A 21,738-nucleotide genomic window follows, 5' to 3' on the forward strand; every position below is an offset into this window, starting at 1 on the left:
GTTTTTCAGTGGAAACAGATGGGTTTTTAACATCGGAAACAGAATCAGCCCTCGACGTCTGAACAACTTTTTTGGAAAAAATCCCTAAGCCGCGCGGTCACAATTTCTTCTCAAAATCTGACGTTCTGCAATTCACAGAAAAGTGTTGGCAAACTGTTGCCAGTGATCCCCTGAAATGTTTTACGGTGGAAACAGATGGGTTTTTATCATCGGAAACAGAATTAGCCCTCGACGTCAGAACAATTTTTTTGGAAAAAATCCCTAAGCCGCGCGGTCACAATTTCTTCTCAAAATCTGACGTTCTGCAATTCACTCAAAAATGTTGGCAAACTGTTTCAAGTGATCCCCTGAAATGTTTTTCGGTGGAAACAGATGGGTTTTTAACATCGGAAACAGAATTAGCCCGCGACGTCTGAACAACTTTTTTGGAAAAAATCCCTAAGCCGCGCGGTCACAATTTCTTCTCAAAATCTGACGTTCTGCAATTCACTCAAAAATGTTGGCAAACTGTTTCAAGTGATCCCCTGAAATATTTTTAGGTGGAAACAGATGGGTTTTTATCATCGGAAACAGAATTAGCCCTTGACGTCTGAACAACTTTTTTTGAAAAAATCCCTAAGCCGCGCGGTCACAATTTCTTCTCAAAATCGGACGTTCTGCAATTCACTCAAAAATGTTGGCAAACTGTTGCAAGTGATCCCCTGAAATGTTTTTCGGTGGAAACAGATGGGTTTTTATCATCGGAAACAGAATTAGCCCGCGACGTCTGAACAACTTTTTTTGAAAAAATCCATAAGCCGCACGGTCACAATTTCTGCTCAAAATCTGACGTTCTGCAATTCACAGAAAAGTGTTGGCAAACTGTTGCAAGTGATCCCCTGAAATGTTTTTCGGTGGAAACAGATGGGTTTTTAACATCGGAAACAGAATTAGCCCGCGACGTCTGAACAACTTTTTTTGAAAAAATCCCTAAGCCGCGCGGTCATAATTTCTGATCAAAATCTGACGTTCTGCAATTCTCCCCAAAATGTTGGCAAACTGTTGCAAGTGATCCCCTGAAATGTTTTTCTGTGGAAATAGATGGGTTTTTATCATCGGAAACAGAATTAGCCCTTGACGTCTGAACAACTTTTTTTGAAGAAATCCCTAAGCCGCGCGGTCACAATTTCTTCTCAAAATCTGACGTTCTGCAATTCTCCCAAAAATGTTGGCAAACTGTTGCAAGTGATCCCCTGAAATGTTTTTCAGTGGAAACAGATGGGTTTTTATCATCGGAAACAGAATTAGCCCTTGACGTCTGAACAACTTTTTTTGAAAAAATCCCTAAGCCGCGCGGTCACAATTTCTGCTCAAAATCTGACGTTCTGCAATTCACAGAAAAGTGTTGGCAAACTGTTGCAAGTGATCCCCTGAAATGTTTTTCGGTGGAAACAGATGGGTTTTTATGATCGGAAACAGAATTAGCCCTCGACGTCTGAACAACTTTTTTTGAAAAAATCCCTAAGCCGCGCGGTCACAATTTCTTCTCAAAATCTGACGTTCTGCAATTCACTCAAAAATGTTGGCAAACTGTTTCAAGTGATCCCCTGAAATATTTTTAGGTGGAAACAGATGGGTTTTTATCATCGGAAACAGAATTAGCCCTCGACGTCTGAACAACTCTTTTTGAAAAAATCCCTAAGCCGCGCGGTCACAATTTCTGCAAAAAATCTGACGTTCTGCAATTCACAGAAAAGTGTTGGCAAACTGTTGCAAGTGATCCCCTGAAATGTTTTACGGTGGAAACAGATGGGTTTTTATCATCGGAAACAGAATTAGCCCTCGACGTCAGAACAACTTTTTTGGAAAAAATCCCTAAGCCGCGCGGTCACAATTTCTTCTCAAAATCTGACGTTCTGCAATTCACTCAAAAATGTTGGCAAACTGTTGCAAGTGATCCCCTGAAATGTTTTTCGGTGGAAACAGATGGGTTTTTATCATCGGAAACAGAATCAGCCCTCGACGTCTTAAAACTTTTTTTGAAAAAATCCCTAAGCCGCACGGTCACAATTTCTGCAAAAAATCTGACGTTCTGCAATTCACAGAAAAGTGTTGGCAAACTGTTGCAAGTGATCCCCTGAAATGTTTTACGGTGGAAACAGATGGGTTTTTATCATCGGAAACAGAATTAGCCCTCGACGTCAGAACAACTTTTTTGGAAAAAATCCCTAAGCCGCGCGGTCACAATTTCTTCTCAAAATCTGACGTTCCGCAATTCACTCAAAAATGTTGGCAAACTGTTTCAAGTGATCCCCTGAAATATTTTTAGGTGGAAACAGATGGGTTTTTATCATCGGAAACAGAATTAGCCCTCGACGTCTGAACAACTCTTTTTGAAAAAATCCCTAAGCCGCGCGGTCACAATTTCTTCTCAAAATCGGACGTTCTGCAATTCACTCAAAAATGTTGGCAAACTGTTGCAAGTGATCCCCTGAAATGTTTTTCGGTGGAAACAGATGGGTTTTTATCATCGGAAACAGAATCAGCCCTCGACGTCTTAAAACTTTTTTTGAAAAAATCCCTAAGCCGCGCGGTCACAATTTCTGCAAAAAATCTGACGTTCTGCAATTCACAGAAAAGTGTTGGCAAACTGTTGCAAGTGATCCCCTGAAATGTTTTACGGTGGAAACAGATGGGTTTTTATCATCGGAAACAGAATTAGCCCTCGACGTCAGAACAACTTTTTTGGAAAAAATCCCTAAGCCGCGCGGTCACAATTTCTTCTCAAAATCTGACGTTCTGCAATTCACTCAAAAATGTTGGCAAACTGTTGCAAGTGATCCCCTGAAATGTTTTTCGGTGGAAACAGATGGGTTTTTATCATCGGAAACAGAATTAGCCCTTGACGTCTGAACAACTTTTTTTGAAAAAATCCCTAAGCCGCACGGTCACAATTTCTGCTCAAAATCTGACGTTCTGCAATTCACAGAAAAGTGTTGGCAAACTGTTGCAAGTGATCCCCTGAAATGTTTTTCGGTGGAAACAGATGGGTTTTTAACATCGGAAACAGAATTAGCCCGCGACGTCTGAACAACTTTTTTTGAAAAAATCCCTAAGCCGCGCGGTCATAATTTCTAATCAAAATCTGACGTTCTGCAATTCTCCCAAAAATGTTGGCAAACTGTTGCAAGTGATCCCCTGAAATGTTTTTCAGTGGAAATAGATGGGTTTTTATCATCGGAAACAGAATTAGCCCTTGACGTCTGAACAACTTTTTTTGAAGAAATCCCTAAGCCGCGCGGTCACAATTTCTTCTCAAAATCTGACGTTCTGCAATTCTCCCAAAAATGTTGGCAAACTGTTGCAAGTGATCCCCTGAAATGTTTTTCAGTGGAAACAGATGGGTTTTTATCATCGGAAACAGAATTAGCCCTTGACGTCTGAACAACTTTTTTTGAAAAAATCCCTAAGCCGCGCGGTCACAATTTCTGCTCAAAATCTGACGTTCTGCAATTCACAGAAAAGTGTTGGCAAACTGTTGCAAGTGATCCCCTGAAATGTTTTTCGGTGGAAACAGATGGGTTTTTAACATCGGAAACAGAATTAGCCCTCGACGTCAGAACAACTTTTTTGGAAAAAATCCCTAAGCCGCGCGGTCACAATTTCTTCTCAAAATCGGACGTTCTGCAATTCACTCAAAAATGTTGGCAAACTGTTGCAAGTGATCCCCTGAAATGTTTTTCGGTGGAAACAGATGGGTTTTTATCATCGGAAACAGAATTAGCCCGCGACGTCTGAACAACTTTTTTTGAAAAAATCCCTAAGCCGCACGGTCACAATTTCTGCTCAAAATCTGACGTTCTGCAATTCACAGAAAAGTGTTGGCAAACTGTTGCAAGTGATCCCCTGAAATGTTTTTCGGTGGAAACAGATGGGTTTTTAACATCGGAAACAGAATTAGCCCGCGACGTCTGAACAACTTTTTTTGAAAATATCCCTAAGCCGCGCGTTCATAATTTCTGATCAAAATCTGACGTTCTGCAATTCTCCCCAAAATGTTGGCAAACTGTTGCAAGTGATCCCCTGAAATGTTTTTCAGTGGAAATAGATGGGTTTTTATCATCGGAAACAGAATTAGCCCTTGACGTCTGAACAACTTTTTTTGAAGAAATCCCTAAGCCGCGCGGTCACAATTTCTTCTCAAAATCTGACGTTCTGCAATTCTCCCAAAAATGTTGGCAAACTGTTGCAAGTGATCCCCTGAAATGTTTTTCAGTGGAAACAGATGGGTTTTTATCATCGGAAACAGAATTAGCCCTTGACGTCTGAACAACTTTTTTTGAAAAAATCCCTAAGCCGCGCGGTCACAATTTCTGCTCAAAATCTGACGTTCTGCAATTCACAGAAAAGTGTTGGCAAACTGTTGCAAGTGATCCCCTGAAATGTTTTTCGGTGGAAACAGATGGGTTTTTATGATCGGAAACAGAATTAGCCCTCGACGTCTGAACAACTTTTTTTGAAAAAATCCCTAAGCCGCGCGGTCACAATTTCTTCTCAAAATCTGACGTTCTGCAATTCACTCAAAAATGTTGGCAAACTGTTGCAAGTGATCCCCTGAAATGTTTTTCGGTGGAAACAGATGGGTTTTTATGATCGGAAACAGAATTAGCCCTCGACGTCAGAACAACTTTTTTGGAAAAAATCCCTAAGCCGCGCGGTCACAATTTCTTCTCAAAATCTGACGTTCTGCAATTCACTCAAAAATGTTGGCAAACTGTTTCAAGTGATCCCCTGAAATATTTTTAGGTGGAAACAGATGGGTTTTTATCATCGGAAACAGAATTAGCCCTCGACGTCTGAACAACTCTTTTTGAAAAAATCCCTAAGCCGCGCGGTCACAATTTCTGCAAAAAATCTGACGTTCTGCAATTCACAGAAAAGTGTTGGCAAACTGTTGCAAGTGATCCCCTGAAATGTTTTACGGTGGAAACAGATGGGTTTTTATCATCGGAAACAGAATTAGCCCTCGACGTCAGAACAACTTTTTTGGAAAAAATCCCTAAGCCGCGCGGTCACAATTTCTTCTCAAAATCTGACGTTCTGCAATTCACTCAAAAATGTTGGCAAACTGTTGCAAGTGATCCCCTGAAATGTTTTTCGGTGGAAACAGATGGGTTTTTATCATCGGAAACAGAATCAGCCCTCGACGTCTTAAAACTTTTTTTGAAAAAATCCCTAAGCCGCGCGGTCACAATTTCTGCAAAAAATCTGACGTTCTGCAATTCACAGAAAAGTGTTGGCAAACTGTTGCAAGTGATCCCCTGAAATGTTTTACGGTGGAAACAGATGGGTTTTTATCATCGGAAACAGAATTAGCCCTCGACGTCAGAACAACTTTTTTGGAAAAAATCCCTAAGCCGCGCGGTCACAATTTCTTCTCAAAATCTGACGTTCCGCAATTCACTCAAAAATGTTGGCAAACTGTTTCAAGTGATCCCCTGAAATATTTTTAGGTGGAAACAGATGGGTTTTTATCATCGGAAACAGAATTAGCCCTCGACGTCTGAACAACTCTTTTTGAAAAAATCCCTAAGCCGCGCGGTCACAATTTCTGCAAAAAATCTGACGTTCTGCAATTCACAGAAAAGTGTTGGCAAACTGTTGCAAGTGATCCCCTGAAATGTTTTACGGTGGAAACAGATGGGTTTTTATCATCGGAAACAGAATTAGCCCTCGACGTCAGAACAACTTTTTTGGAAAAAATCCCTAAGCCGCGCGGTCACAATTTCTTCTCAAAATCTGACGTTCTGCAATTCACTCAAAAATGTTGGCAAACTGTTGCAAGTGATCCCCTGAAATGTTTGTCGGTGGAAACAGATGGGTTTTTATCATCGGAAACAGAATTAGCCCTTGACGTCTGAACAACTTTTTTTGAAAAAATCCCTAAGCCGCACGGTCACAATTTCTGCTCAAAATCTGACGTTCTGCAATTCACAGAAAAGTGTTGGCAAACTGTTGCAAGTGATCCCCTGAAATGTTTTTCGGTGGAAACAGATGGGTTTTTAACATCGGAAACAGAATTAGCCCGCGACGTCTGAACAACTTTTTTTGAAAAAATCCCTAAGCCGCGCGGTCATAATTTCTAATCAAAATCTGACGTTCTGCAATTCTCCCAAAAATGTTGGCAAACTGTTGCAAGTGATCCCCTGAAATGTTTTTCAGTGGAAATAGATGGGTTTTTATCATCGGAAACAGAATTAGCCCTTGACGTCTGAACAACTTTTTTTGAAGAAATCCCTAAGCCGCGCGGTCACAATTTCTTCTCAAAATCTGACGTTCTGCAATTCTCCCAAAAATGTTGGCAAACTGTTGCAAGTGATCCCCTGAAATGTTTTTCAGTGGAAACAGATGGGTTTTTATCATCGGAAACAGAATTAGCCCTTGACGTCTGAACAACTTTTTTTGAAAAAATCCCTAAGCCGCGCGGTCACAATTTCTGCTCAAAATCTGACGTTCTGCAATTCACAGAAAAGTGTTGGCAAACTGTTGCAAGTGATCCCCTGAAATGTTTTTCGGTGGAAACAGATGGGTTTTTAACATCGGAAACAGAATTAGCCCTCGACGTCAGAACAACTTTTTTGGAAAAAATCCCTAAGCCGCGCGGTCACAATTTCTTCTCAAAATCGGACGTTCTGCAATTCACTCAAAAATGTTGGCAAACTGTTGCAAGTGATCCCCTGAAATGTTTTTCGGTGGAAACAGATGGGTTTTTATCATCGGAAACAGAATTAGCCCGCGACGTCTGAACAACTTTTTTTGAAAAAATCCCTAAGCCGCACGGTCACAATTTCTGCTCAAAATCTGACGTTCTGCAATTCACAGAAAAGTGTTGGCAAACTGTTGCAAGTGATCCCCTGAAATGTTTTTCGGTGGAAACAGATGGGTTTTTAACATCGGAAACAGAATTAGCCCGCGACGTCTGAACAACTTTTTTTGAAAATATCCCTAAGCCGCGCGGTCATAATTTCTGATCAAAATCTGACGTTCTGCAATTCTCCCCAAAATGTTGGCAAACTGTTGCAAGTGATCCCCTGAAATGTTTTTCAGTGGAAATAGATGGGTTTTTATCATCGGAAACAGAATTAGCCCTTGACGTCTGAACAACTTTTTTTGAAGAAATCCCTAAGCCGCGCGGTCACAATTTCTTCTCAAAATCTGACGTTCTGCAATTCTCCCAAAAATGTTGGCAAACTGTTGCAAGTGATCCCCTGAAATGTTTTTCAGCGGAAACAGATGGGTTTTTATCATCGGAAACAGAATTAGCCCTTGACGTCTGAACAACTTTTTTTGAAAAAATCCCTAAGCCGCGCGGTCACAATTTCTGCTCAAAATCTGACGTTCTGCAATTCACAGAAAAGTGTTGGCAAACTGTTGCAAGTGATCCCCTGAAATGTTTTTCGGTGGAAACAGATGGGTTTTTATGATCGGAAACAGAATTAGCCCTCGACGTCTGAACAACTTTTTTTGAAAAAATCCCTAAGCCGCGCGGTCACAATTTCTTCTCAAAATCTGACGTTCTGCAATTCACTCAAAAATGTTGGCAAACTGTTGCAAGTGATCCCCTGAAATGTTTTTCGGTGGAAACAGATGGGTTTTTATCATCGGAAACAGAATTAGCCCTCGACGTCAGAACAACTTTTTTGGAAAAAATCCCTAAGCCGCGCGGTCACAATTTCTTCTCAAAATCTGACGTTCTGCAATTCACTCAAAAATGTTGGCAAACTGTTTCAAGTGATCCCCTGAAATATTTTTAGGTGGAAACAGATGGGTTTTTATCATCGGAAACAGAATTAGCCCTCGACGTCTGAACAACTCTTTTTGAAAAAATCCCTAAGCCGCGCGGTCACAATTTCTGCAAAAAATCTGACGTTCTGCAATTCACAGAAAAGTGTTGGCAAACTGTTGCAAGTGATCCCCTGAAATGTTTTACGGTGGAAACAGATGGGTTTTTATCATCGGAAACAGAATTAGCCCTCGACGTCAGAACAACTTTTTTGGAAAAAATCCCTAAGCCGCGCGGTCACAATTTCTTCTCAAAATCTGACGTTCTGCAATTCACTCAAAAATGTTGGCAAACTGTTGCAAGTGATCCCCTGAAATGTTTTTCGGTGGAAACAGATGGGTTTTTATCATCGGAAACAGAATCAGCCCTCGACGTCTTAAAACTTTTTTTGAAAAAATCCCTAAGCCGCGCGGTCACAATTTCTGCAAAAAATCTGACGTTCTGCAATTCACAGAAAAGTGTTGGCAAACTGTTGCAAGTGATCCCCTGAAATGTTTTACGGTGGAAACAGATGGGTTTTTATCATCGGAAACAGAATTAGCCCTCGACGTCAGAACAACTTTTTTGGAAAAAATCCCTAAGCCGCGCGGTCACAATTTCTTCTCAAAATCTGACGTTCCGCAATTCACTCAAAAATGTTGGCAAACTGTTTCAAGTTATCCCCTGAAATATTTTTAGGTGGAAACAGATGGGTTTTTATCATCGGAAACAGAATTAGCCCTCGACGTCTGAACAACTCTTTTTGAAAAAATCCCTAAGCCGCGCGGTCACAATTTCTTCTCAAAATCGGACGTTCTGCAATTCACTCAAAAATGTTGGCAAACTGTTGCAAGTGATCCCCTGAAATGTTTTTCGGTGGAAACAGATGGGTTTTTATCATTGGAAACAGAATCAGCCCTCGACGTCTTAAAACTTTTTTTGAAAAAATCCCTAAGCCGCGCGGTCACAATTTCTGCAAAAAATCTGACGTTCTGCAATTCACAGAAAAGTGTTGGCAAACTGTTGCAAGTGATCCCCTGAAATGTTTTACGGTGGAAACAGATGGGTTTTTATCATCGGAAACAGAATTAGCCCTCGACGTCAGAACAACTTTTTTGGAAAAAATCCCTAAGCCGCGCGGTCACAATTTCTTCTCAAAATCTGACGTTCTGCAATTCACTCAAAAATGTTGGCAAACTGTTGCAAGTGATCCCCTGAAATGTTTTTCGGTGGAAACAGATGGGTTTTTATCATCGGAAACAGAATTAGCCCTTGACGTCTGAACAACTTTTTTTGAAAAAATCCCTAAGCCGCACGGTCACAATTTCTGCTCAAAATCTGACGTTCTGCAATTCACAGAAAAGTGTTGGCAAACTGTTGCAAGTGATCCCCTGAAATGTTTTTCGGTGGAAACAGATGGGTTTTTAACATCGGAAACAGAATTTGCCCGCGACGTCTGAACAACTTTTTTTGAAAAAATCCCTAAGCCGCGCGGTCATAATTTCTAATCAAAATCTGACGTTCTGCAATTCTCCCAAAAATGTTGGCAAACTGTTGCAAGTGATCCCCTGAAATGTTTTTCAGTGGAAATAGATGGGTTTTTATCATCGGAAACAGAATTAGCCCTTGACGTCTGAACAACTTTTTTTGAAGAAATCCCTAAGCCGCGCGGTCACAATTTCTTCTCAAAATCTGACGTTCTGCAATTCTCCCAAAAATGTTGGCAAACTGTTGCAAGTGATCCCCTGAAATGTTTTTCAGTGGAAACAGATGGGTTTTTATCATCGGAAACAGAATTAGCCCTTGACGTCTGAACAACTTTTTTTGAAAAAATCCCTAAGCCGCGCGGTCACAATTTCTGCTCAAAATCTGACGTTCTGCAATTCACAGAAAAGTGTTGGCAAACTGTTGCAAGTGATCCCCTGAAATGTTTTTCGGTGGAAACAGATGGGTTTTTAACATCGGAAACAGAATTAGCCCTCGACGTCAGAACAACTTTTTTGGAAAAAATCCCTAAGCCGCGCGGTCACAATTTCTTCTCAAAATCTGACGTTCTGCAATTCACTCAAAAATGTTGGCAAACTGTTTCAAGTGATCCCCTGAAATGTTTTTCGGTGGAAACAGATGGGTTTTTAACATCGGAAACAGAATTAGCACGCGACGTCTGAACAACTTTTTTAGAAAAAATCCCTAAGCCGCGCGGTCACAATTTCTTCTCAAAATCTGACGTTCTGCAATTCACTCAAAAATGTTGGCAAACTGTTTCAAGTGATCCCCTGAAATATTTTTAGGTGGAAACATATGGGTTTTTATCATCGGAAACAGAATTAGCCCTTGACGTCTGAACAACTTTTTTTGAAAAAATCCCTAAGCCGCGCGGTCACAATTTCTGCTAAAAATCTGACGTTCTGCAATTCACTCAAAAATGTTGGCAAACTGTTTCAAGTGATCCCCTGAAATGTTTTTCGGTGGAAACAGATGGGTTTTTATCATCGGAAACAGAATTAGCCCTCGACGTCTGAACAACTTTTTTTGAAAAAATCCCTAAGCCGCGCGGTCACAATTTCTTCTCAAAATCTGACGTTCTGCAATTAACTCAAAAATGTTGGCAAACTGTTGCAAGTGATCCCCTGAAATGTTTTTCGGTGGAAACAGATGGGTTTTTATCATCGGAAACAGAATTAGCCCTCGAGGTCGGAACAACTTTTTTTGAAAAAATCCCTAAGCCGCGCGGTCACAATTTCTGCTAAAAATCTGACGTTCTGCAATTCACTCAAAAATGTTGGCAAACTGTTGCAAGTGATCCCCTGAAATGTTTTTCAGTGGAAACAGATGGGTTTTTATTATCGGAAACAGAATTAGCCCTCGACGTCTGAACAACTTTTTTTGAAAAAATCCCTAAGCCGCGCGGTCACAATTTCTTCTCAAAATCTGACGTTCTGCAATTCACTCAAAAATGTTGGCAAACTGTTGCAAGTGATCCCCTGAAATGTTTTTCGGTGGAACCAGATGTGTTTTTATCATCGGAAACAGAATTAGCCCTTGACGTCTGAACAACTGTTTTTGAAAAAATCCCTAAGCCGCGCGGTCACAATTTCTGCTAAGAATCTGACGTTCTGCAAGTCACAGAAAAATGTTGTCAAACTGTTGCAAGTGATCCCCTGAAATGTTTTTCGGTGGAAACAGATGGGTTTTTATCACCGGAAACAGAATTAGCCCTCAATGTCTGAACAACTTTTTTTAAAAAAATCCCTAAGCCGCGCGGTGACAATTTCTTCTCAAAATCTGACGTTCTGCAATTCACTCAAAAATGTTGGCAAACTGTTGCAAGTGATCCCCTGAAAAGTTTTTCAGTGGAAACAGATGGGTTTTTATTATCGGAAACAGAATTAGCCCTCGACGTCTGAACAACTTTTTTTGAAAAAATCCCTAAGCCGCGCGGTCACAATTTCTTCTCAAAATCTGACGTTCTGCAATACACTCAAAAATGTTGGCAAACTGTTGCAAGTGATCCCCTGAAATGTTTTTCGGTGGAACCAGATGTGTTTTTATCATCGGAAACAGAATTAGCCCTTGACGTCTGAACAACTGTTTTTGAAAAAATCCCTAAGCCGCGCGGTCACAATTTCTGCTAAGAATCTGACGTTCTGCAAGTCACAGAAAAATGTTGTCAAACTGTTGCAAGTGATCCCCTGAAATGTTTTTCGGTGGAAACAGATGGGTTTTTATCACCGGAAACAGAATTAGCCCTCAATGTCTGAACAACTTTTTTTAAAAAAATCCCTAAGCCGCGCGGTGACAATTTCTTCTCAAAATCTGACGTTCTGCAATTCACTCAAAAATGTTGGCAAACTGTTGCAAGTGATCCCCTGAAATGTTTTTCGGTGGAAACAGATGGGTTTTTATCATCGGAAACAGAATTAGCCCTCGACGTCTGAACAACTTTTTTTGAAAAAATCCCTAAGCCGCGCGGTCACAATTTCTTCTCAAAATCTGACGTTCTGCAATTCACTGAAAAATGTTGGCAAAGTGTTGCAAGTGATCTCCTGAAATGTTTTTCGGTGGAACCAGATGGGTTTTTATCATCGGGAACAGAATTAGCCCTCGACGTCTTAAAAACTTTTTTTGAACAAATCCCTAAGCCGCGCGGTCACAATTTCTGCTAAAAATCTGACGTTCTGTAATTCACTGAAAAATGTTGGCAAACTGTTGCAAATGATCCGCTGAAATGTTTTTCGGTGGAAACAGATGGGTTTTTATCATCGGGAACAGAAATAGCCCTTGACGTCTGAACAACTGTTTTTGAAAAAATCCCTAAGCCGCGTGGTCACAATTTCTGCTAAAAATCTGACGTTCTGCAAGTCACAGAAAAATGTTGTCAAACTGTTGCAAGTGATCTCCTGAAATGTTTTTCCGTGGAAACAGATGGGTTTTTATCATCGGGAACAGAATTAGCCCTCGACGTCTTAAAAACTTTTTTTGAAAAAATCCCTAAGCCGCGCGGTCACAATTTCTGCCAAAAATCTGACGCTCTGCAATTCACTCAAAAATGTTGGGAAACTGTTGCAAGTGATCCCCTGAAATGTTTTTGGGTGGAAACAGATGGGTTTTTATCATCGGAAAGAGAATTAGCCTTTGACGTCTGAACAACTGTTTTTGAAAAAATCCCTAAGCCGCGCGGTCACAATTTCTTCTCAAAATCTGACGTTCTGCAATTCACTCAAAAATGTTGGCAAACTGTTGCAAGTGATCCCCTGAAATGTTTTTCGGTGGAAAAAATGGGTTTTTATCATCGGAAACAGAATTAGCCCTTGACGTCTGAACAACTTTTTTTGAAAAAATCCCTAAGCCGCGCGGTCACAATTTCTTCTCAAAATCTGACGCTCTGCAATTCACTCAAAAATGTTGGCAAACTGTTGCAAGTGATCCCCTGAAATGTTTTTGGGTGGAAACAGATGGGTTTTTATCATCGGAAAGAGAATTAGCCTTTGACGTCTGAACAACTGTTTTTGAAAAAATCCCTCAGCCGCGCGGTCACAATTTCTTCTCAAAATCTGACGTTCTGCAATTCACTCAAAAATGTTGGCAAACTGTTGCAAGTGATCCCCTGAAATGTTTTTCGGTGGAAAAAATGGGTTTTTATCATCGGAAACAGAATTAGCCCTTGACGTCTGAACAACTTTTTTTGAAAAAATCCCTAAGCCGCGCGGTCACAATTTCTTCTCAAAATCTGACGTTCTGCAATTCACTCAAAAATGTTGGCAAACTGTTGCAAGTGATCTCCTGAAATGTTTTTCGGTGGAAACAGATGGGTTTTTATCATCGGAAACAGAATTAGCCCTCGACGTCTGAACAACTTTTTTTGAAAAAATCCCTAAGCCGCGCGGTCACAATTTCTTCTCAAAATCTGACGTTCTGCAATTAACTCAAAAATGTTGGCAAACTGTTGCAAGTGATCCCCTGAAATGTTTTTCGGTGGAAACAGATGGGTTTTTATCATCGGAAACAGAATTAGCCCTCGAGGTCGGAACAACTTTTTTTGAAAAAATCCCTAAGCCGCGCGGTCACAATTTCTTCTCAAAATCTGACGTTCTGCAATTCACTCAAAAATGTTGGCAAACTGTTGCAAGTGATCTCCTGAAATGTTTTTCGGTGGAAACAGATGGGTTTTTATCATCGGGAACAGAATTAGCCCTCGACGTCTTAAAAACTTTTTTTGAAAAAATCCCTAAGCCGCGCGGTCACAATTTCTGCCAAAAATCTGACGTTCTGCAATTCACTCAAAAATGTTGGGAAACTGTTGCAAGTGATTCCCTGAAATGTTTTTGGGTGGAAACAGATGGGTTTTTATCATCGGAAAGAGAATTAGCCTTTGACGTCTGAACAACTGTTTTTGAAAAAATCCCTAAGCCGCGCGGTCACAATTTCTTCTCAAAATCTGACGTTCTGCAATTCACTCAAAAATGTTGGCAAACTGTTGCAAGTGATCCCCTGAAATGTTTTTCGGTGGAAACAGATGGGTTTTTATCATCGGGAACAGAAATAGCCCTTGACGTCTGAACAACTGTTTTTGAAAAAATCCCTAAGCCGCGCGGTCACAATTTCTGCTAAGAATCTGACGTTCTGCAAGTCACAGAAAAATGTTGTCAAACTGTTGCAAGTGATCCCCTGAAATGTTTTTCGGTGGAAACAGATGGGTTTTTATCACCGGAAACAGAATTAGCCCTCAATGTCTGAACAACTTTTTTTAAAAAAATCCCTAAGCCGCGCGGTGACAATTTCTTCTCAAAATCTGACGTTCTGCAATTCACTCAAAAATGTTGGCAAACTGTTGCAAGTGATCCCCTGAAATGTTTTTCGGTGGAAACAGATGGGTTTTTATCATCGGAAACAGAATTAGCCCTCGACGTCTGAACAACTTTTTTTGAAAAAATCCCTAAGCCGCGCGGTCACAATTTCTTCTCAAAATCTGACGTTCTGCAATTCACTGAAAAATGTTGGCAAAGTGTTGCAAGTGATCTCCTGAAATGTTTTTCGGTGGAACCAGATGGGTTTTTATCATCGGGAACAGAATTAGCCCTCGACGTCTTAAAAACTTTTTTTGAACAAATCCCTAAGCCGCGCGGTCACAATTTCTGCTAAAAATCTGACGTTCTGTAATTCACTGAAAAATGTTGGCAAACTGTTGCAAATGATCCGCTGAAATGTTTTTCGGTGGAAACAGATGGGTTTTTATCATCGGGAACAGAAATAGCCCTTGACGTCTGAACAACTGTTTTTGAAAAAATCCCTAAGCCGCGTGGTCACAATTTCTGCTAAAAATCTGACGTTCTGCAAGTCACAGAAAAATGTTGTCAAACTGTTGCAAGTGATCTCCTGAAATGTTTTTCCGTGGAAACAGATGGGTTTTTATCATCGGGAACAGAATTAGCCCTCGACGTCTTAAAAACTTTTTTTGAAAAAATCCCTAAGCCGCGCGGTCACAATTTCTGCCAAAAATCTGACGCTCTGCAATTCACTCAAAAATGTTGGGAAACTGTTGCAAGTGATCCCCTGAAATGTTTTTGGGTGGAAACAGATGGGTTTTTATCATCGGAAAGAGAATTAGCCTTTGACGTCTGAACAACTGTTTTTGAAAAAATCCCTAAGCCGCGCGGTCACAATTTCTTCTCAAAATCTGACGTTCTGCAATTCACTCAAAAATGTTGGCAAACTGTTGCAAGTGATCCCCTGAAATGTTTTTCGGTGGAAAAAATGGGTTTTTATCATCGGAAACAGAATTAGCCCTTGACGTCTGAACAACTTTTTTTGAAAAAATCCCTAAGCCGCGCGGTCACAATTTCTTCTCAAAATCTGACGCTCTGCAATTCACTCAAAAATGTTGGCAAACTGTTGCAAGTGATCCCCTGAAATGTTTTTGGGTGGAAACAGATGGGTTTTTATCATCGGAAAGAGAATTAGCCTTTGACGTCTGAACAACTGTTTTTGAAAAAATCCCTCAGCCGCGCGGTCACAATTTCTTCTCAAAATCTGACGTTCTGCAATTCACTCAAAAATGTTGGCAAACTGTTGCAAGTGATCCCCTGAAATGTTTTTCGGTGGAAAAAATGGGTTTTTATCATCGGAAACAGAATTAGCCCTTGACGTCTGAACAACTTTTTTTGAAAAAATCCCTAAGCCGCGCGGTCACAATTTCTTCTCAAAATCTGACGTTCTGCAATTCACTCAAAAATGTTGGCAAACTGTTGCAAGTGATCTCCTGAAATGTTTTTCGGTGGAAACAGATGGGTTTTTATCATCGGAAACAGAATTAGCCCTCGACGTCTGAACAACTTTTTTTGAAAAAATCCCTAAGCCGCGCGGTCACAATTTCTTCTCAAAATCTGACGTTCTGCAATTAACTCAAAAATGTTGGCAAACTGTTGCAAGTGATCCCCTGAAATGTTTTTCGGTGGAAACAGATGGGTTTTTATCATCGGAAACAGAATTAGCCCTCGAGGTCGGAACAACTTTTTTTGAAAAAATCCCTAAGCCGCGCGGTCACAATTTCTTCTCAAAATCTGACGTTCTGCAATTCACTCAAAAATGTTGGCAAACTGTTGCAAGTGATCTCCTGAAATGTTTTTCGGTGGAAACAGATGGGTTTTTATCATCGGGAACAGAATTAGCCCTCGACGTCTTAAAAACTTTTTTTGAAAAAATCCCTAAGCCGCGCGGTCACAATTTCTGCCAAAAATCTGACGTTCTGCAATTCACTCAAAAATGTTGGGAAACTGTTGCAAGTGATTCCCTGAAATGTTTTTGGGTGGAAACAGATGGGTTTTTATCATCGGAAAGAGAATTAGCCTTTGACGTCTGAACAACTGTTTTTGAAAAAATCCCTAAGCCGCGCGGTCACAATTTCTTCTCAAAATCTGACGTTCTGCAATTCACTCAAAAATGTTGGCAAACTGTTGCAAGTGATCCCCTGAAATGTTTTTCGGTGGAAACAGATGGGTTTTTATCATCGGGAACAGAAATAGCCCTTGACGTCTGAACAACTGTTTTTGAAAAAATCCCTAAGCCGCGCGGTCACAATTTCTTCTCAAAATCTGACGCTCTGCAATTCACTCAAAAATGTTGGCAAACTGTTGCAAGTGATCCCCTGAAATGTTTTTGGGTGGAAACAGATGGGTTTTTATCATCGGAAAGAGAATTAGCCTTTGACGTCTGAACAACTGTTTTTGAAAAAATCCCTCAGCCGCGCGGTCACAATTTCTTCTCAAAATCTGACGTTCTGCAATTCACTCAAAAATGTTGGCAAACTGTTGCAAGTGATCCCCTGAAATGTTTTTCGGTGGAAAAAATGGGTTTTTATCATCGGAAACAGAATTAGCCCTTGACGTCTGAACAACTTTTTTTGAAAAAATCCCTAAGCCGCGCGGTCACAATTTCTTCTCAAAATCTGACGTTCTGCAATTCACTCAAAAATGTTGGCAAACTGTTGCAAGTGATCTCCTGAAATGTTTTTCGGTGGAAACAGATGGGTTTTTATCATCGGAAACAGAATTAGCCCTCGACGTCTGAACAACTTTTTTTGAAAAAATCCCTAAGCCGCGCGGTCACAATTTCTTCTCAAAATCTGACGTTCTGCAATTAACTCAAAAATGTTGGCAAACTGTTGCAAGTGATCCCCTGAAATGTTTTTCGGTGGAAACAGATGGGTTTTTATCATCGGAAACAGAATTAGCCCTCGAGGTCGGAACAACTTTTTTTGAAAAAATCCCTAAGCCGCGCGGTCACAATTTCTTCTCAAAATCTGACGTTCTGCAATTCACTCAAAAATGTTGGCAAACTGTTGCAAGTGATCTCCTGAAATGTTTTTCGGTGGAAACAGATGGGTTTTTATCATCGGGAACAGAATTAGCCCTCGACGTCTTAAAAACTTTTTTTGAAAAAATCCCTAAGCCGCGCGGTCACAATTTCTGCCAAAAATCTGACGTTCTGCAATTCACTCAAAAATGTTGGGAAACTGTTGCAAGTGATTCCCTGAAATGTTTTTGGGTGGAAACAGATGGGTTTTTATCATCGGAAAGAGAATTAGCCTTTGACGTCTGAACAACTGTTTTTGAAAAAATCCCTAAGCCGCGCGGTCACAATTTCTTCTCAAAATCTGACGTTCTGCAATTCACTCAAAAATGTTGGCAAACTGTTGCAAGTGATCCCCTGAAATGTTTTTCGGTGGAAACAGATGGGTTTTTATCATCGGGAACAGAAATAGCCCTTGACGTCTGAACAACTGTTTTTGAAAAAATCCCTAAGCCGCGCGGTCACAATTTCTTCTCAAAATCTGACGCTCTGCAATTCACTCAAAAATGTTGGCAAACTGTTGCAAGTGATCCCCTGAAATGTTTTTGGGTGGAAACAGATGGGTTTTTATCATCGGAAAGAGAATTAGCCTTTGACGTCTGAACAACTGTTTTTGAAAAAATCCCTCAGCCGCGCGGTCACAATTTCTTCTCAAAATCTGACGTTCTGCAATTCACTCAAAAATGTTGGCAAACTGTTGCAAGTGATCCCCTGAAATGTTTTTCGGTGGAAAAAATGGGTTTTTATCATCGGAAACAGAATTAGCCCTTGACGTCTGAACAACTTTTTTTGAAAAAATCCCTAAGCCGCGCGGTCACAATTTCTTCTCAAAATCTGACGTTCTGCAATTCACTCAAAAATGTTGGCAAACTGTTGCAAGTGATCTCCTGAAATGTTTTTCGGTGGAAACAGATGGGTTTTTATCATCGGAAACAGAATTAGCCCTCGACGTCTGAACAACTTTTTTTGAAAAAATCCCTAAGCCGCGCGGTCACAATTTCTTCTCAAAATCTGACGTTCTGCAATTAACTCAAAAATGTTGGCAAACTGTTGCAAGTGATCCCCTGAAATGTTTTTCGGTGGAAACAGATGGGTTTTTATCATCGGAAACAGAATTAGCCCTCGAGGTCGGAACAACTTTTTTTGAAAAAATCCCTAAGCCGCGCGGTCACAATTTCTTCTCAAAATCTGACGTTCTGCAATTCACTCAAAAATGTTGGCAAACTGTTGCAAGTGATCTCCTGAAATGTTTTTCGGTGGAAACAGATGGGTTTTTATCATCGGGAACAGAATTAGCCCTCGACGTCTTAAAAACTTTTTTTGAAAAAATCCCTAAGCCGCGCGGTCACAATTTCTGCCAAAAATCTGACGTTCTGCAATTCACTCAAAAATGTTGGGAAACTGTTGCAAGTGATTCCCTGAAATGTTTTTGGGTGGAAACAGATGGGTTTTTATCATCGGAAAGAGAATTAGCCTTTGACGTCTGAACAACTGTTTTTGAAAAAATCCCTAAGCCGCGCGGTCACAATTTCTTCTCAAAATCTGACGTTCTGCAATTCACTCAAAAATGTTGGCAAACTGTTGCAAGTGATCCCCTGAAATGTTTTTCGGTGGAAACAGATGGGTTTTTATCATCGGGAACAGAAATAGCCCTTGACGTCTGAACAACTGTTTTTGAAAAAATCCCTAAGCCGCGCGGTCACAATTTCTGCTAAAAATCTGACGTTCTGCAAGTCACAGAAAAATGTTGTCAAACTGTTGCAAGTGATCTCCTGAAATGTTTTTCGGTGGAAACAGATGGGTTTTTATCATCGGGAACAGAATTAGCCCTCGACGTCTGAACAACTGTTTTTGAAAAAATCCCTAAGCCGCGCGGTCACAATTTCTGCTAAAAATCTGACGTTCTGCAATTCACTCAAAAATGTTGGCAAACTGTTGCAAGTGATCCCCTGAAATGTTTTTGGGTGGAAACAGATGGCTTTTTATCATCGGAAAGAGAATTAGCCTTTGACGTCTGAACAACTGTTTTTGAAAAAATCCCTAAGCCGCGCGGTCACAATTTCTTCTCAAAATCTGACGTTCTGCAATTCACTCAAAAATGTTGGCAAACTGTTGCAAGTGATCCCCTGAAATGTTTTTCGGTGGAAAAAAATGGGTTTTTATCATCGGAAACAGAATTAGCTCTTGACGTCTGAACAACTTTTTTGAAAAAATCCCTAAGCCGCGCGGTCACAATTTCTTCTCAAAATCTGACGTTCTGCAATTCACTCAAAAATGTTGGCAAACTGTTGCAAGTGATCCCCTGAAATGTTTTTCGGTGGAAACAGATGGGTTTTTATCATCGGAAACAGAATTAGCCCTTGACGTCTGAACAACTTTTTTTGAAAAAATCCCTAAGCCGCGCGGTCACAATTTCTGCTAAAAATCTGACGTTCTGTAATTCACTGAAAAATGTTGGCAAAGTGTTGCAAGTGATCTCCTGAAATGTTTTTCGGTGGAAACAGATGGGTTTTTATCATCGCAAACAGAATTAGCCCTCGACATTTGAACAATTTTTTTTGAAAAAATCCCTAAGCCGCGCGGTCACAATTTCTGCTAAAAATCTGACGTTCTGCAATTCACTCAAAAATGTTGACAAACTGTTGCAAGTGATCCCCTGAAATGTTTTTCGGTGGAAACAGATGGGTTTTTATCATCGGAAACAAAATTAGCCCGCGACGTCTGAACAACTTTTTTTGAAAAAATCTCTAAGCCGCGCGGTCACAATTTCTTCTCGAAATCTGACGTTCTGCAATTCACTCAAAAATGTTGGCAAAGTGTTGCAAGTGATCTCCTGAAATGTTTTTCAGTGGAAACAGATGGGTTTTTATCATCGGAAACAGAATTAGCCCTCAACGTCTGAACAACTGTTTTTGAAAAAATCCCTAAGCCGCGCGGTCACAATTTCTTCTCAAAATCTGACGTTCTGCAATTCACTCAAAAATGTTGGCAAACTGTTGCAAGTGATCCCCTGAAATGTTTTTCGGTGGAAACAGATGGGTTTTTATCATCGGAAACAGAATTAGCCCTTGACGTCTGAACAACTTTTTTTGAAAAAATCCCTAAGCCGCGCGGTCAAAATTTCTTCTCAAAATCTAACGTTCTGCAATTCACTCAAAAATGTTGGCAAACTGCTGCAAGTGATCCCCTGAAATGTTTTTTGGTGGAAACAGATGGGTTTTTATCATCGGAAACAGAATTAGCCCTCGACGTCTGAACAACTTTTTTTGAAAAAATCCCTAAGCCGCGCGGTCACAATTTCTTCTCAAAATCTGACGTTCTGCAATTCACTGAAAAATGTTGGCAAACTGTTGCAAGTGATCCCCTGAAATGTTTTTCGGTGGAAACAGATGAGTTTTTATCATCGGAAACAAAATAAGCCCTCGACGTCTGAACAACTTTTTTTGAAAAAAATCCCTAAGCCGCGCGGTCACAATTTCTGCTCAAAATCTGACGTTCTGCAATTCACTCAATAATGTTGGCAAACTGTTGCAAGTGATCCCCTGAAATGTTTTTCGGTGGAAACAGATGGGTTTTTATCATCGGAAACAAAATTAGCCCTTGACGTCTGAACAACTGTTTTTGAAAAAATCCCTAAGCCGCGCGGTCACAATTTCTGCTCAAAATCTGACGTTCTGCAATTCACTGAAAAATGTTGGCAAACTGTTGCAAGTCATCCCCTGAAATGTTTTTCGGTGGAAACTGATGGGTTTTTATCATCGGAAACAGACTTATCCCTCGACGTCTGAACAACTGTTTTTGAAAAAATCCCTAAGCCGCGCGGTCACAATTTCTTCTCAAAATCTGACGTTCTGCAATTCACTAAAAAATGTTGGCAAACTGTTGCAAGTGATCCCCTGAAATGTTTTTCGGTGGAAACAGATGGGTTTTTATCATCGGAAACAGAATTAGCCCTTGACGTCTGAACAAGTGTTTTTGAAAAAATCCCTAAGCCGCGCGGTCACAATTTCTGCTCAAAATCTGACGTTCTGCAATTCACTGAAAAATGTTGGCAAACTGTTGCAAGTGATCCCCTGAAATGTTTTTCGGTGGAAACAGATGGGTTTTTATCATCGGAAACAGAATTAGCCCTTGACGTCTGAACAACTTTTTTTGAAAAAATCCCTAAGCCGCACGGTCACAATTTCTGCTCAAAATCTGACGTTCTGCAATTCACAGAAAAGTGTTGGCAAACTCTTGCAAGTGATCCCCTGAAATGTTTTTCGGTGGAAACAGATGGGTTTTTAACATCGGAAACAGAATTAGCCCGCGACCTCTGAACAACTTTTTTTGAAAAAATCCCTAAGCCGCGCGGTCATAATTTCTAATCAAAATCTGACGTTCTGCAATTCTCCCAAAAATGTTGGCAAACTGTTGCAAGTGATCCCCTGAAATGTTTTTCAGTGGAAATAGATGGGTTTTTATCATCGGAAACAGAATTAGCCCTTGACGTCTGAACAACTTTTTTTGAAGAAATCCCTAAGCCGCGCGGTCACAATTTCTTCTCAAAATCTGACGTTCTGCAATTCTCCCAAAAATGTTGGCAAACT

The sequence above is a fragment of the Podarcis vaucheri genome, assembly GCF_965113315.1.
Source record: "Podarcis vaucheri genome assembly, chromosome: 2".
Taxonomy (NCBI): domain Eukaryota; kingdom Metazoa; phylum Chordata; class Lepidosauria; order Squamata; family Lacertidae; genus Podarcis; species Podarcis vaucheri.